The sequence below is a fragment of the Stegodyphus dumicola genome, chromosome 10 (genome assembly GCF_044657685.1).
Source record: "Stegodyphus dumicola isolate Sdum_Otavi_A_Nest chromosome 10, ASM4465768v1".
NCBI lineage: Eukaryota > Metazoa > Arthropoda > Arachnida > Araneae > Eresidae > Stegodyphus > Stegodyphus dumicola.
Window position 1 is genome coordinate 14,611,233 of NC_140777.1, and position 18,410 is coordinate 14,629,642.

Below are 18,410 nucleotides of genomic sequence, written 5' to 3' on the forward strand. Positions count from 1 at the left end.
CTGAGGCTACTCGTTTTTGAGTTATGCGAGATAAGTACATACGTACATACGTTCGTACAGACGCCACGAAAAATTCTCTTCAGAATTCATTTTACAGCAGTTTTAGAATTTTTTTGGAGGAAACGAGTCTTTTATTCTGTCCTTACGTACACAAATCGCGCAAAAACGTCGTTAAATTGCATTGGATAGCGGTCAAAACGGATATTTTCATTGAAATATGCTGCCTGAAACTTTTCACGATTAGAGTACTTCCTTTCTACTTCGTACAAGGAAGTAAAAAAAACAGGACACTTCCGCATAAAAGAAACATTCATAGTGTGATGGATAATAGCAATTCGTATAGTTTAGTCACATTTAAACAAAAATCACATCTTGGTTATTTTTCGATAGCTAACAACAGCGATTTGGATTATGAATTTGTTTTATGAAATTCTAAGCTGTTGAATTACAAAAATATAGATTTTAGCAAAAATGCTATGCTTACAAAATGAAAAATACTTTGCGGTGCCTTTATAATTGTATAAGTCTTTCGATAGCCTTGATAAAGTATTCGCTACTTTTATTTTATGTACCAAACGCAAAAATGTTTTAAATAACCCAAAATTTTTTGTCATCCATACATTATTGCAACATGTAATTTTTAAAAATTTTTGGAGCAGAGGCTTTATAACTGCTCATTTAAACTCATCATTTTAATTTTATAACTGAAAAATAATCACAAAATGTATCCTAAAACGAGCTTTAAGTCAAGCATTTGAAACTTGATGGCTAATATAAATATAAAATTTTGCGTGTTAAAATATTTGTAGTTAGGCACATAGGTCAGGTTAAATTTTTATTAAATAGAGTAAGGCATGCAAGGGTTATCTGCCTAAAGGGAGTGATGCCATCATGGAGGAATTTCGAAGAAAAACTGACCTTTGAGCGGGTATTAAAAATAATGCATAAAATTTTCATTAAAAATATATTTATACATATTTCTTATGTAAACATTTCGGGTATATGCTAAATTATTGTAAAATACTTAAAAAATATACTGAATGCACAGAAATTAAAGGTTTGCACATGCCTGAAACGAAAAATATGAAATATGTATGGGTATTTATTCATATGGTTGCAAAAAGCATGTAAGTGCCTTTTAAAAACTACGTAAATATTTATTAAATTATTTTTAATGTATTTGAAGGATTTATTCATTCATATACTCCAGCGAAGTTACTGTGAAGAAATCTAATCATTAAATGTATCTAAATTCATAATGATTATAAATATTAGCTAAGCATATAAATAACCTTAACACTGAATTGTAAACATAAATTGAAATCCTGTTGACAAATACGTTTATAAAACTTTTTAAGCAAGAATTGTTCATACTGGAAAGCAATCTGTTAAAAGGTGGTGTGTTGCAAATTTTATGAGATGCGTACTTAAGGAAGTAATAAAGAAGAATTTTAGAATATGTATTGTTGAAATTAAAGGTAAAAAAATCTAATAATTAAAAGAATTATTCCCTTACATTTTATAATAACTCAGTTACAAGTTTTAAATAACTTTTTTAAAAAATTCCTTTCCTCTACCACCAGATTATTCGAGAGGGTTTTAGGCTCGCCATGTGCAATCGGATCTGATAAGGACAAAAATGATTTTTTTCACAAAATATTGTAAAAATTGATTGATGAATCATACAGAAAGTGTGACTGTCATTGTCGCATTTCCCAAAAGATGGTAATAGTAGGTTTTTTTAAAGGTAAACAAAGTTTTAACAATTATTATGTGCAATTACTAAATTTTTTCCTTATTTTTCAATTTTACTGTAAGTTGACAATTTTACACGAAACATTACTTAGCATAAAAGTCATGATTACACATTTCCATCTAAAATATGTGTTTTCATAAGCATTAGCTTTGAACACAATGTCTGCTGGCTCAGTCAAAGAACTCGTGTGAAATTAACGAACCGTTTCAAGCTCTTTGGCTTACTGCTTGACACAACAAGATCTTCTATACATAGTGTGTGGACGGAAAATCCAAGAATTTTATGCTACACCTTTCTTTGCTTGCATAACTTTTTGCTTAGAACAAAAAGGTTATAGCATAAACAGAATGAATTTAAGGATGAATAATTTTTCAGTTGAAAGTTATAGAAATTCTGGAAGAAAGATTGAAAAAATGCTAAAGGTCCTTCAGCCATTCCAAGTCAGTCAAGATATCTAGTAAAATGTCGTTATATTCGATTTAGAGAAATAATCATTTATTGTAGAAAAAATTAAAGGGGCAAAAAGTTCGTTCATTATGCCTGGGAGTTCGCTATAAACCAAGTTCTCTATAGCGATGTTTGACTGTATTTTAGTGCCGTCTGCCAAGAAGATACTTATAAATATGCAAGCATTTTCAGGGGTTTAAACCCGGGTTCAGCTTTTTTATATACGGCCATCAATAATATTAAATACTATACACATAAAGTACACTGAAGTGACAAAAGTCATGGGATACCTCCTAATATTTTGTCGGTCCTCCTTTTTCCCGGCGAAGTGCAGCAACTCGACGTGGCATGGACTCAACAAGTCGTTGGAAGTCCCCTGCAGGAATATTGAGCCATGCTGCCTCTATAGACGTCCATAATTGTGAAAGTGTTGACGATGCAGGGTTTTGGGCACGAACTGACTTCTCGATGATGTCCCATAAATGTTCGATGGGATTCATGTCGGGCAATCTAGGTGGCCAGATCATCCGCTGGAATTGTCCAGAATGTTCTTCTAACCAATCGCGAACAATTGTGGTCCGGTGACATGGCGCATTGTCATCCATAAAATTCCCATCGTTGTTTGAGTACGTGAAGTCCATGAATGGCTGTAAGTGATCTCCAAGTAGCTGAAGGTATCCATTTCTAGTCAATGATCGGTTCAGTTGCACCAGAGGACCGAGTCCATGCCATGTAAAAACAGCCCAGACCATTATGGAACCACCACCAGCTTGAACAGTGCCTTGTTGACAACTTGGGTCCATGGCTTCGGGGGGTCTGCGCCACACTCGAACCCTACCATCAGCTCTTACCAACTGAAATCGTGACTCATCTGACGAAGAAACGGTTTTCCATTCGTTTAGGGACCAACCGATATGCTCACGAGCCCACGAGAGTCGCTGCAGGCGATGTCGTGCTGTCAGTAAAGGCACTCGAGTCGGTCTTCTGCTGGCATAGCCCAAGGAAGACAAATTTCGGCGCACTGTACTATCGGACACGCCCCTCGTACCTCCCACATTGATTTCTGCGGTTATTTGACGCAGTGTTGCTTGTCTGTGAACATTGACAACTCTACGCAGACGTCGCTGGTCTCGGTCGTTAAGTGCAGGTGGTCGGCCTCTGCGCTATCCATGGTGGGATGTTATGCCTGAAATTAGATTCTCTCGGCACACTCTTGACACTGTGGATCTCGGAATGTTGAATTCCCTAACGATATCTGAAATGGAATGACCCATGCGTCTAGCTCCAACTACCATTTCGCGTTCAAAGTCTGTTAATTCTCGTCGTGCGGCCATAATCACGTCAAAGCCTCTTCACATGAATAACTTGAACACAAATGAAAGCCCTGCCAAAGCACTTCGCATTTATACATTTTCTACGCGATACTACTGCCATCTGTATATTTGCATATTGCTATCCCATGACTTTTGTCACTTCAGTGTATTTTCTCTTTTCTTTCTGCATGCCTTCGTGGTGTAAATGGAAGCATTCTCGAAGCGTATTTCAGAAGTCCATGGTTCGAGTCCCACCGAAGCACTGTACGTTTCTCACGTCCCTAGCAAATAACAATGCAAAAATTACTATTCATATTCATGCATTTTTCAGGCTGATGCGATATTGAACCCACATAAAGAATTTCGATAGAAAAATGAACTAAGTCTCTCTCATTATATCAGCAAAAATGGCACGCATTTTTTAATGATTTTAGTCTTTCTAATCAAATTGGTCGTAAACGCCCAAGTTCCATCCAATATTTCACTTATTAGTCCAAAGGGATTTGAATCCCGAAGGACTATTAGTTTCGTTTTGGCATTTTGCGTCGGACGGATAAATGTCGGTTCACTTTTCAAACTGTTGCCATAAAATGTTAGAGACCTGCATTATATTTGAAGAAATTAAATAATGAAAATCTGCGTAAATGTATGTATATTTCTCACATTGTCATAAAATAACGGTACATAGAGTCATCGAATTTTGAATAACGTAATCCTCCAACGAATATGAGCATGTGGAAGACCAAATTTGAAATTTGTTTTATGATCGATTTCCTATTTTTTAAAACTTTGACGAATTTTTGATTAACAAACTCAAGGATTTCAAAGCGAGTAATGGCAACGTTGCGCAGAAAAAACATTTTTATCTCCAGCGCGTGAGTCTCTGTATCGGAAATTCTAAAGATATGCTCGTTTTAAAACTATTTTGTAATATTGCTGTTGCACTGGATCTTATGGTTTAAGTGCGAGGAACATGATATTTAATAAAGAAAGGTAACACACAAAATGTTAAAAAACGCCCATTTGGACGTAATTTAAAATCTGAAACATTTCAGATTTTTTTTATTCAGTTTTAGTCGATTAAATCTGGCAAAAAAATGGATCGTAATTGATCAGGAATCAATAATGCGAACAAATAAACCAACAGACATTCTTCTTTATATGGTATAGATTTTGTATTACATATAGGTATATTTGGTATAGATATTATAAATTGTTTATTAAAAAACTCTATGATTTGAAAGCGAGCAGTATCAACACGCTTCGAAATAACGCATATTTATCTCCAACGCTGAGAGACTGTTGCCACTCGGAAAAATGAGTACAAAATTAAGCGCTTTCAGAGTTTTTAATTAATATTTCCACTGATTAAAGTCGTACGAAGATGGGAATAGTCGAAATGGCTTACCACAAATTTTTGGAATCGGGAATAACGTATTTAATACTTGGCAATGCTATTTTTATTTCATCGTAAAACTTAGAAATTTTTTATTAACAAACTCTAGGATTTGAAAGCGACCAGTGGCAACAACTTTCGAAATAAAGCAGATTTCCGTCTCCAGCTTGCGAAACTGTAGCCACTCCGAAGAATGAGAGTGAAAATGACCGTTTTTTTCGAGCTTTTAATTAATATCTCTGATTTTAGCTACTTTTTTCTGAAAAACATGGACGTCGACCTCTTTCAGGACCCAGAAAACAATCGTAGAAAGTTTGACGACGATAGCTATAGTAGTTACTGAGTTATTAGAGGACAAACACACAGACTTTCTTCTTTACATATATATATATACTAGCAGCTTCGCTACCAGCCTTCTTCTGGCTTTTAAATGTACCGGAAAAATGGCTGAAGGGAAAACCAAACGTTAAATTTAAAAACTGCGTAGAATTTTACTCTGCAGAACAACTTCATGAAAAAAGTTATTACGTATGACAAAATTACAATGAAATAAGCAATATCACTTAATACAAATATTAATTATCCTAATAAATAAATTAACCAACTTCTCTTTACAAATCTTAAGAACTCAAATGGTATAAAGGAGGTTAAGAACTTTGTTTCCTAAAAAAAAATCACTCAAAACTTTTCAATATCTTAAAAACAGTGAAATGAGCAATAAATAACATAAAAGAATACAAAAGACAAAACATTCTGAAAAGCAAATTATAATTAATGATATTTTATCTTATATTTTCAAGAGAAAAAAATCACAATAAAATAAGCTATATTCTTTAATACAAATATTAATTATCCTAATAAAAAAATTAACCAACTTTCCGTTGAAGAAAAAAAAATCATGCAAAACTTTTCAATATCTTACAAACAGTGAAATAAGCAAAAAATAACATGAAAGCGACTCAAAAAACATAAAATTCCGCGCAGAATTTTACTCTGCAGAACAACTTTACAAAAAAAATCAATAAAATTGCATTTATATATAAATGACAATGAAATATGCCAATCTCTTAAAAACAGTGACATAAGAAATACGATAAAAAATTATTGCCAAACCCATATTTCTAAAAGAATGAAACTTCAAAATGATTCGATTTCATCAAAAATCTATCAACAACAATAAGACAGGAAAATTTTTACCAAAATCACATTTTTAAAGATGTGAGAAGTGTACTCGAAAACTTCATTTAAAATTTTTTTAAAAATATAAAATATTATCATTTTTCCAAAATTCTTTTTGTAAAAGCAGTCGCAAGGATGAAAGTTTAACGTGTCCAAAAATCAAAGAAAAATAAACTGTACATTTTTAAAAATAAACTTTTTTAGAAAAAATCCCGTTGAAAAGGTGTTAAGCTCCCTTTATTAAATAAATTCGTATTCAACCGATTTATTGAAACACGAAATTTATTTTAAGTTCGTAAAATAGCTAAGTGCTTATGTTTCATGACGATTTGAAAATGGAGTGCGTAGAGTAAAATCTCGCTTTCCTATAGCCCATTATGTCTCAAAATGACGCGATTTCGTCACAAAACATAAAATTAAAAAAATCGAATTCGAATTTCAAAAAAATCGCTTCGAAGTGCACTGGCTGTTGTCTAGATGCACCTATGTACCAAATTTTGTAGCTGTAGGTCTATTAGCTTACGCGCAGCGCGAACGAAAGACACACACACAGACAGACTCTTTCTTTTATTATATGTAGAGATATAGATTAAATTTATATTATTTCAAGCTAAGTTTATGAAAAAATTTTAACAGTTTTAAATTCTATTTTGTAAAGATTTTATAATTTCAGGTGTTACTAAGCTAGACTGGCAACTGCTAGTAGAAATGTTTGCTTCATTAAATACGCTTCCTGCAGTTCTTCATATAAAACAAAATCCTAAATCAATTTATGATTACATTGCATTACAGCCTTAGACTTCCATATGTAGGAAACAAAATCGAAATTAAAATCTTTGCACGTGCATTTATATTTGTGCTGCATCAGAAACATTAAGTATTGTCGAGATACTTTTATGCAGCCCCGAGCGAAACACAATTGCAAATGCCTGGTTTTCTGTTTGAAATGCATTAGAAATTATATTTATGAAAACAAGAAATCGTCAAGTGCTTTATAAAGCAATAAATTGAAGAGATTCAGTGAAACAAATGTCTTGCTATAAAAGCCTACATCTTTGGAAAATGAAATTCTTTAGGAAAAGAGATTATACACTTGTTTTCATTTTATTCACACTGTATAGTTTTTTTTAAATGAATTCACCCCATCTTTTGTTTGGCTTTCCAGAATTCTTGAAGTCATTTTTAACAAAGAATATAAACTTTAAAGCAAACCCGATTTATCATAAGTGCCATTTTCCAGCCAAGAAAGTGAAACTTGGCGTAAATTATTGTCCCTGCGGCGAAATCTTTAATGTTGGCGATATATATTTTTTATGAGTTTAACATGCCCCGTTCGTTTGTTACCTTTAGCAGAAACTGCAATTCTTGCAACTGGCGAACGCGGAACAATAATTTCTTTCGGAGCGCTCCAAGACAGTACATTTCGGAAAATTCTGCAAATAAATTAAAATTCTGTTGGATGCTTCCGAGGCTCGAGGCATGATCATTTATTCAGAGGGAAAGGAAAACTCATATGAGCTGAACAAACACTATTCGTCTCTTCGCAGTGTACGAGAGAGTGCTGCCAGCGATGTTGAACAAATAATTCTTTACATTTTGAGCTAACTCGACGAAAGTTAGCAGTTATGTTTATCAAAATGCTATTCACTTAAAATGAGTGAGAGCTAAAGCGCAATGGAAAGGACAAGATCATAAAGTAAACATACGTAAATAACAGCCGGATTACTTTAGCAATTCTTTGAAAACAGAAGGCTAAAAATATTAAACAACTGAATAAGACAAAAGTATAATAACTAAATCAAAAATGCTTAAATGTGTATGTAATTGCTCTTTAAAGTAAAGTATTATTTAAATTTATTATGTAAAAGCATTGCTTCATTCTCTATTTAAAAGCAATCTTCCTTTATTACTAATTACCGCATTTTCATCGAGTACTTTCCCGCTTTTTACTTCCTTGTACGAAGTAAAAAGGAAGTATTGTAATCGCGAAAAGCTTCAGGCAGCATATTTCAACGAAAATATCCATTTTGACCGCTATCGAATGCAATTTAACGATGTTTTTGCGCGATATCTGCAGGTAAGGACAGAATAAATTACTCTTTTCCTTCAAAAAAAATTATAAAATTGCTTTAAAATTAATTCTGAAGAGAATTTTTCGTGGCGTCTGTACGAACGTACGTACGTACGTATCTCGCATAACTCAAAAACGAGTAGCCTCAGAACGTTGAAATTTTGTATATAGGACTGCTATAACATGTAGATGTGCACCTCGTATTTTGGTTGCAATCGGTCGCACCAAACGTATCTAAATATATTTATATATATATCCACTCTAATACCCGGCTCAGTAATCTCAGTTTCTTTACTCTTATACGTTTGTAAATTGTACATTTTTTGCTTTAAAAATGATTTAATTTTGTTGTTTTTATCTTCCGGTTAAGGATTTTATGACTTTAGTAAATCTGTGTGCAATAATTTTAGAATTATCAGCAATTTTAAAGTTGTTTAATTGCCGCTAAGCCTGTTTTTAATGGCGGCCATTCATGTTTACATTTGAAACAGGAGACTAGTGGATTTATTGCTAATCTAGAGAAACGTAGCTTCGCAACAACAAAGATAACGCCTTCATTTATTATTGCCAATTAATTCATGCTTAATTCTTTCTGGAATTTTTTCGAGGAAATAAGTGTTTAAGATTTACTTCGTAATTTTAATGTAGATATTTTGAGTTTTCATGTATTTTTGCCTTCTCGCGAAGTGAGAACTGAATTAATTGAATGAGAAACACTCATTCGTCTGTGAAAAACTGTTTCTTTTTTGTTTTGTTTGCTTAATTTCTTTTATACATCATTCTAGCTTAATTACAGTATTTGAATAGAACATGTGGCAACGATTAGATAATTCTATTCTTTAAATGATATAAATTTTGTGCATTATGAGTTATAATATGAACGAAATATATAAGTTAACTGTTATATAATTATTGGGTTATATAACAGTTAACTACTAAGTTCACTGTTATATAAGTTAACTCTTATTATTAATTATTAATACTGTTATATAATTATTAATACTGTTAATTGAATCTAGCTCCAAAGTGTAGCTATGGTAAACAAATACTAGAGTGAATTTTAAAGAATGCATTTATTCTATTGTGGTTTATGCGCTGTCGGTGAAGTAGATTTAATTCAATCCAATATGTTTAAATGAAATACAAGAAAAAATGCGTGTAATTTAATATTCCGTACAAGGAAATCATGTGGTGTACACATCAGATTTTTTTTAATAATTGAAGTTACAGGTAACTATCACAGAACTATTTCTTTCAAAGAAACATACATCCCAATAAGGGTGCGTAGTAATAATAACATTAGAATATCTAAGAATATAGCTTCATTTCGAGTTCCATGTAACCTCAATCTCGCCTATTCTTATTATTGTCTCTGCTACTCCTCACGCCTCAAATCATCCATAAACAGTTGGGGAGGGTGAATATGCAGCACACTAGGCGAAATGGGAGACTGAATGTAAGTTAGCGTTTGCTTCGGGGGGATGTTTCAGTTTTTGTATTAACCCGGCTTGAAATTTAACATTTAAAAAGGAAACGTTCGATGCTATCTACGCTTTGGCAGCTTAGAATTTTACGTTGCTATAGAAATAAATTCCGTGTGTATTTCTTTACAACTGTAACAACTTTATATTCATAAAAGCAAGAAAGCGGCTGAGGCTCCCAAAAAGATATGTGCAGCTTATGGTGTAGATTGCTAAACAGAATGCATTTGTCAGAAGTGATTTAAAAATTTCATTCTAGAGATTTTTTTCCCCTTGAATTTGGATAACGTTCTGGCAGATCTTCTGAAGTTACTGATGACAAAATTAAAGGCATAGTTGAATCGAAACGCCATATAAATGTGCGAGAGATTTCAAAAGGGTTAAATGTATCACACACAACAACTGAACATGACATAGGATGTTTTGGACTCGCTTGGTATTTGGGTCCGCATGAACTGAAAGAAATTCACTTAACAAAAGAATCAGTTGTTGCGATAATCATTTCAAACATAAAGCAATCGATACCTTTTTGAAACTAAGGATCACTGGCGATGAAGAATACAGGTAAAGGTAAAAGTATGGGGGACACCGGCGATGTACCATAGGCTGGTAAGGCCTTCCCATACTAACTCTTTAAAAAAAAGGGGGGTGTAATTGCGCAGTTTTATAAGAATTTGCATAGACTGAAGCTTTAAAAAGGGTCTAGAGTTTTCTTATTATGGTACATCGTGCAATTCCACAGTACGCCCCGCATCCAGTATTTATTAAAAATAATGGTGTAGGGCATAAAGTAGATTACAAAATAGTCGGAATACAATTTGAGATTTACAAGATAAATGGAACATCTGATTTGGTGCAACTGAAATAGGAGATAAACATGATTAATAAACAAATAAACATAATGAGATAATTATAATTAGTACTGGCAACACAATGTTAAAATGAATTTTTGTAATAAGGCTGAAGAGGTGGGTGTCCATGGGTTATTTCAAATATATTGCTTTATTGCAGTTTATAAAGTTCACGAGCGGATCCATTTTGTCCATAATCACAGCATGTAAAAGTTCACTAAGTTTAAACTGTATGTGGACTTACACTTGACAGAGATCTAGGCCGTAGGAAGAGAGTCGTTGCAGAATTTTCTGAAACTTTGGATATTGATGTTTATTTTTAATTAAAAGCCTTTGGAATGCCAGGAGGTCAGTTCTTGGTGATTTTATGTGAATATCGTCAGTTAAGGGGCATGAGAAAACGTAGTGATCAGGAGTTACCTGTTCCCCACATACACAGATATCAGAATTTGCCAAATTTCTTGCGTAGAAATATGTGGGGAAGGGTCCATGTCCTATTATAAAGTAATTTAGGGAAGGATTCGAGTTCAGAGATGCTAAGCTTACATTGGACATCAAGTTATATGTGCGTCTTTCCTGTGGAGCATTGTTCCACAAATCTTGCCAAGATTTTGAAGCAAGTTGGTTTAGTTGGTACTTGAAATTTGAGCGAGGCCACGGAATGATGATTTCAGTACCATCTTGATTATACATCGTGCTTAAATCATATCGAAAGCTTATAAGGTATTTCTCGAGCCTTTTTAGCGTGCCTCCGTGGTGTAGTGGTCTACACGCTCGGTGCATATTCTAGTGGTCGTTTCGATTCTCGGCGAGGGCATTGCTAATTTATCAAGTCTCCTGCTTCCCCAAAAAATAATAACCTAATGTCTTTACAAGCCTAGCTGCATCAGAAAAAGATCATGTTATTAATCTGGTGGCAGTATAAAGGTGTTATATACTTTCAGATGCATCCACACAAACAAACGCTCAAATCAAATGTTTATTCCCAACGACTTTTAAAACTGGAGGTTGCGATCAAACACAAAAGGCCACAATTGACAAACACTAGAAGACTTGTGGTCTACCACGACTGTAGAAAGCCTCACACATCGCTAGCAAAACGTACGAAATTACTAGAACGTGGTTTGGAAGTGATGTCTTATCTCCCATATAGCCCTGACATTGCACCATCGGTTTGGTTTGCTTTGGTTTATTCAATTATGGCAAAGCACAAGAGGGCTACCCGCCTAATCCTTGCACCATCGGATTATCATTTATTTAAGTTTACAAAAACTTCTTAAATGGAACTGAAGACCAGAAGTTCAATGAACGCGAATTATGAAATTACCAAGATGGCAAAAAATCATCGAACAGAATGGAAGACATTTGACTAAATAAAGTTCCTTTTTTTCATAGAAAGAAACCTAAATTAACTTTCTTGCCAACCCGATATTTGCCGGTGAAATTATTGACTTAATTATAGTTGGTATTTCTTCTGCTTCCTGAGTCATATCTGATTCATTCCTGACATGTAACAACACATGTATAAGGCAAGATCTACATTCTCTCTGAATTTATAAAATTGTGTTATTTCCTAGTAACAAATGTTCCTCTGTCTGCTTAATTCTAATCCAAATATATAAAATATTTCTAATTTTTAATTATTTTCAATGGAAAGAGTGTGCTTTAACAATTCACTAGTCAGTATGCTAGTTTGAAATCACTCCTAAAGGCAAAACTTGAACTAAGAACAAATTCGTTTATAAGCACACTTGACAGCATAACGAAAAAATCTGATGTGTACACCACATGACTTCCTTGTACGGAATATTACGTTATACGCATTTTTTTTTTCATTACATTTGAACTTATTGGATTGAATTAACTCCACTTTATCGATACCACATAAACAACAATAGAATAAATGCACTCTCCGAAATTCACTATGTTTGTTTCCCATAGCGACACGCTGGCGCTAGGTTTACTTAATAGCGTTACATTTCATTCATTTTATAACTCAGAACGTACAAAATTTATATCAGTTAAGAATTACCTAATCATTGCCATTTGTGCAATTCAAATACCATAATAAATCTAAAATGATGTATAAAAGAAATTAAAGCAAACAAGAGAAAAAAAAACAGTTTTTCTCAGACGATTCAGTATTTCTGCTCCAATTAATTCACTTCGCGGCAAAGCAAAAATACATAAAAACTCAAAATATCTATATTCAAAATTACAAAGCAAATCTCAAACACTTATTTCCACGAATAAATTCCAGAATGGATTAAGCATGATTTAATTCGCAATAATAAAAGAAGGCGCTGTCTTTGTTGTTGCGAAGCTTAGTTTCTCTAAATTGGCAACAAACCCCCTACTCTGCTAAGTTTCAAATGTAAACAAACATGGCCGCCACGGAAAAAATAATTAGGCTTAGCCGCACTTAAACAACTTTTAAATTGTTGGTAATTCTACAAATATTGCATGCAGATTTACTAAAGGCATAAAAATCTTAACCGGAAGATAAGAACAATATAATTCAATCACATTTAGAGAAAAAAATTTACATTTTACGAACATATAAGAATAAAGGAAGAGATCATTGAGACAGTCGTTACAGAGTAGATTGTTACTGAGAGAGTTAATTGAGTTACAGAGTAGAACACAAAGTTAATTGAGTTACAGAGTCAGTTGAGTTACAGAGTAGATATATATATATATACATATATTTATATACTTTTAGAGCGGCCGATTGCAACCAAAATACGAGGTGCACGTCTATACGTTATAGCAGTCGTATATACAAAATTTCAACGTTCTGAGGCTTCTTGTTTTTGAGATGAGAGATACGTACGTACGTACGCACGCACAGACGCCATGAAAAATTCTCTTCAGAATTCATTTTAAATCACTTTTATAATTTTTCGGGAGAAAAAGAGTCCTTTATTCTGGCCTTATGTACAGACGCATTTCCGCCGGCGTCCTCTCTTGATGTAAGTGTTTAGCCCATTCAGGCTGAAAACTAAAGGCCCATAATCATTAGGTGCTGCTAATTATCCTCTCGAGCAACTAAGCATAATAATAAACTATGCTTTTTCCGGGATTCGGTGTAAGTGGTTAGGTTATCCATCTATTACCTGGATAACCTAACCACTTACACCCCAACGGGTAGAACGAAGGAATATGATAATTTATTAACTTGATGTAATGTGACTGCCCACTTTATTTGACTCAATTCTTAAACTGAAACCGCAAGATAGATATAATAATACGTAAGCCATTCGATAGATACTTAGCTTTTGGAACACCATGTATATATTAATTATAGCAATATTAATTCTTTTCTAAGCACTCAGAGGAAGCTTTTCCTTTTCCACAAGGAAATAAATTTCCGGGAACAGTGTTGTATACATTTGTGTAACCTCAAGAGGACGTGAATGTAATAATTTTCCATTAGAAAGTATTCTAACTCATTTCCAGCAAGTCAGTTCATCAACTCTTTAAGCGAGCGCGGAAGTAAGATTGATTCTAGGAGTTCAAAAGGTTTCTCAACATAAAGGCGGGAATCCAATAAATGTATGCTTGGGATAATATTAGGGGAAACATCTGGGTGGGATTTTACTATCGATTGCTCTTAATGACAGTCATTTTAAATCTCTGTTCCACAAACACATACATGACTAGGAAGATGTATTTTCGCGAGTAGATGTACTTTGGCGCAGGGAAACTAATTTGAACAATTCTTTTTCTTTGCAAGAAATAAGAGCAAAACTTCACAAATTGAAACATTCTAACAAAATAAAAAATCAATGTTTTGTACTAGTTGAAAAATATGCTGTTTATACCACATTGAACGAAATCAAAGTAAGAAAAGAGAATTCAGGAATGAAACCTTTCCAGCGGCAAACTTCGCCATTACTTAAGGAGGCAATATAAAATTGTTAAACGAAATTATTTAAGTGAGATTTTGTTACTTTAGTTAAAAAATTCTGGCAGCACTGCTTGAGGGGCTCAAGAGATTCAAGATTCGAAAAAAATCTAGAGCAGTAGTTATCCCATGCACCCCCTTCACCAATGCTAGAAGATCATTCCATCCTTTTGAATCGAAATTCGAAAAATATATCTATGGTTATTTAGATTTGTATTATTTTTAACGTCTTTTATAAATTCAGCTACAAAATGTTATAGAATATGCTGATAAATATCAAAACGAATAAATGCAGTCTTCTTACATTCATAAACTAAAGTGCTAAATGATAAGCTAACATTTCCTCTCCTCCTGAAACTGTCAAAACAGAGAGAATTATCTCTCGTTAAGAACTCCTGTTCATAAGATTTGGATTTGAGAAAATTTAGAACTCATCCGACTTTTAATTCGAATACTTGATTTTCTATGCTCTTTTTCATCACTTCTCACTGTAAAAAAACTCCTTTGAAACAAGAGAGAAGAGTAAACACATTTCAAAGTAAAATATAAATTAGGTAAAATCACAGCCTTTTATTTGGCGTATATCTTAGTCAAGACTCTAACGATTTCGAACGCAAATACGTGGAGGTCTTCCTTTATGAGGAGCAAAAAATCTGTAACGAAGCGAAAGCTATGGTTGTAATTATACTTAAAATGAGTTAAGTGAACGAGAAGGTAGCTCTATCTGCTGGCAGAAATTGTAACGAAAATTGAAACATCAAGTTGATAGAATTTTAAAAGCGTTAGGAAGGACTGGATTGGAAGTCATTAACTAAACAAGATAAGTCTTTGCAAATGTCAAAAGCTTAAAGAAAACCAATTCATCAATGGAAAATTTTGGAGGGTTTTTGCAAAGTCAAAACTATGATTCAATTTGCTAGCACATTTATTTCTTTCTGGTATATAGAAATTTAGTTATAAATATCAGTCAATGATTGTTTTCTTTCGGGGCACTCTTTATATTCTGAAATAACGACTATCGTATATATAATTACTAAACGAATCTGGCATGGGCATATATATGTCTCAGGCTCATTGGAGTTGGCATAAGCATGCATTATTTTCAATCAAAAAAATAATTTTCTATTTAATATTTACTTTTGGGGATTTATTTATTTTGTTAGATATTTAGTTTCATTAATAGCTAATTTTTATCTAAAGCAATTTTCCTTTCAGTCTCGTTTTCACCACGCTTTCCTGCCAGAAGGCTAATTAGCTAGTGTACGTGTATTCAAATTAAGGTGGAAAGAAGTGTTTTCCAGAGAAATTAAACGTAATTCATTATTAAAAATGATTATTTGCGATTACTTACGAGCATTCTAGAGACATTTATGAATGAAAATAAATTTAGGAGTATTATAAATAAATTCAGCAAGAAAAAACCATACGCCATATCGTGTAGTGATCTAGAATCGGATCGTCATTAGAGCTTTATATAATTATCAATAATAATTATTATTACAATACTAATTATAATAAAATTATCCTTACATGAACGAAATCGCTGATTTCTCAAAAACTTTAAGCTATAATTTTATGAAATTGTAAGAAATGAGCCTTTTATTATTTATGTCGAAAACTTAGAAATTCAGTGTAAAACTATACCGAAACAGATAATAACCATAGACTGCGCAGAGGAATTTAAATGCGAAGTTGGCTCTTAACCCTTTGCGTCACAGTGTCACAGATTTTAATATTTTGTTTTCAAAAATTTTCGAGAGAAATTAAACGCAATTCATTATTAAAAATGATTATTTGCGATTACTTACGAGCATTCTAGAGACATTTATGAATGAAAATAAATTTAGGAGTATTATAAATAAATTCAGCAAGAAAAGACCATACCTCATATCGTGCAGTGATCTAGAATCGGATCGTCATGGGATCATCAATTATCAATAATAATTACCATTACAATACTAATTACAATAAAATTATCCTTACATGAACGAAATCGCTGATTTCTCAGACACTTAAAGTTATAATTTTATAAACTTGTAAGAAATGAGCCTTTTATTATTTATGTCGAAAACTTAGAAATTCAGTATAAAACTATATCGAAACAGATAATAGCCAAAGACTGCGCAGAGGAATTTAACTGCGAAGTTGGCTCTTAACCCTTTGCGACACAGTGTGTCCGGTCTGGACACACCTAAAAATTTCCTTCTGTACGCACAGAAAATTTGAATGAAAAGGGATTTATAGGTTACTCTGAACCTTCTTTATTTATAGTAGATGGCAGCTCAACACAAACCAGTCCATATATTTTAGCCATGTTTAGATTTTTAAGACCCTCATTTTACAAAGAAAACTTCCCGATTTTTTTAGGGTATAAAAGGAATTGTTTGAAAAGAAATTTCTATGTTATTTTTTACCTTTAGGGTAATCTCCTTATTCTATATTAGTTTTAAATTTTTACCTTGAAATCTTGCCTAAAATCAAACGGCGAACCTTAGGTGTGCCCAGACCGAGCTCACCGATCACCTAGGAAAACTGAGAATCTGTATTCTTTGTTTCTCCGCATTTCATCGATCAGGTCATTGATAAAAATGCTCGTTTCAGCACTCTTTTCGAAGCTCTATTCAATCAGTGTGCCCTCTTCGGCCACACCCACAGAAATAAACGATAAGTGCTATCTTCACAAGATTTTACTTGTGTACTCCTCTAGGCCTAATCAGACTGCCTACTTTTTTTTTAAACAAAACTCCGAATTTAAAAGGTAGCGTGCCGGAAAGGGTTAAAGCTTCTCGAGCGTGAAATACTATTGGCAGTTATAATGCACAGCCGAAGACAGGAGCTCTTGTTTTAGAATAGCACACTTAGCAACGCGGTCCTTACCGCGATGAGCAAAACCGCTCCTTTAAGGAGACTCATACACCTTAAAACCCTTAAGATCTTCGAATATGCGACTGTTGCAAGAATTGGGATAACTTATTTATTTTAAAAGCAATTACTTCCAACCTTTTACGGCTGATTACGTAATATAGCTGCTTTCTGAACTAATAATCAGAAGGTTTGTGTTGCCACGGATATTTTTATAATTTAATCTGCGTTGTGACAAAATTTTTATGCGTTCACGTCATGTTTCCACCTTGCCCGCACAGTTTACAAGATTCTGTTGCATAATTTAATTCCATATATAATAGAGAACTTTTATATAACACTTGGAAACGACGACGAACCAAAAATCCTAAGAATTTCATGTTAAATTTTCATTTTATTTGGAGTTGAGTTTACAAGTGTAATCTATTAAAAAAAAAATCTGTAATACTTCCGTGCATAAACTCTTTCAATATTAAAATATTCATCAGATTTTTGATTCAGTTCGAGGGTAGTACCCATATAAAGAATTCTGTCAAATTTCAACTATGTACCATTACCTTTTTTAAAAATATCATGCGCGCAAGGTATTTAATGCTAAATATAAAGGTATGGAGTCGTGCGAGACTTCACAATTCAATTTAAACTAGCAGGTTGACCCAGAACTACGCCGGCAGGTTAGTAACTCGATAGCAAGAATGCGTAGTCGCTATTAAGATTCCCAACTGGTAGAAACTATTAAATGTGTGTTGACAATAGCGAAATTGCGCCCTGTCTTAACCTTTCTGGTCCAACAGTTTAAATACTCTTGTTCACGCTACTGAATTTATACCCTGGCGAGGAACCGCTAGGGGAAATAAGAGAATTTAGGAAAGGCTCACAAAATAAAATAACTAGTAGTAAAAATAAGCAGAACCCTACAAAAGGAAGAAGGGAGGGGAACTGCTACCAGAAATTGGTTTTTCAGAAAGGTTGAATGCGAAATACGTAAGTATTTTGGTATAACGAATAGAAGGTTATAGAGTCTGGCATTCTTTGATTTTTATGAGCTCTAGAAAGAGTATAGCGGAATAATCCTCTTGTGTTAAACTATTGACAGACAAAGTCAGAAGAAGATGTAAATAGCTCTTTTATTTGAACACAAAGAATT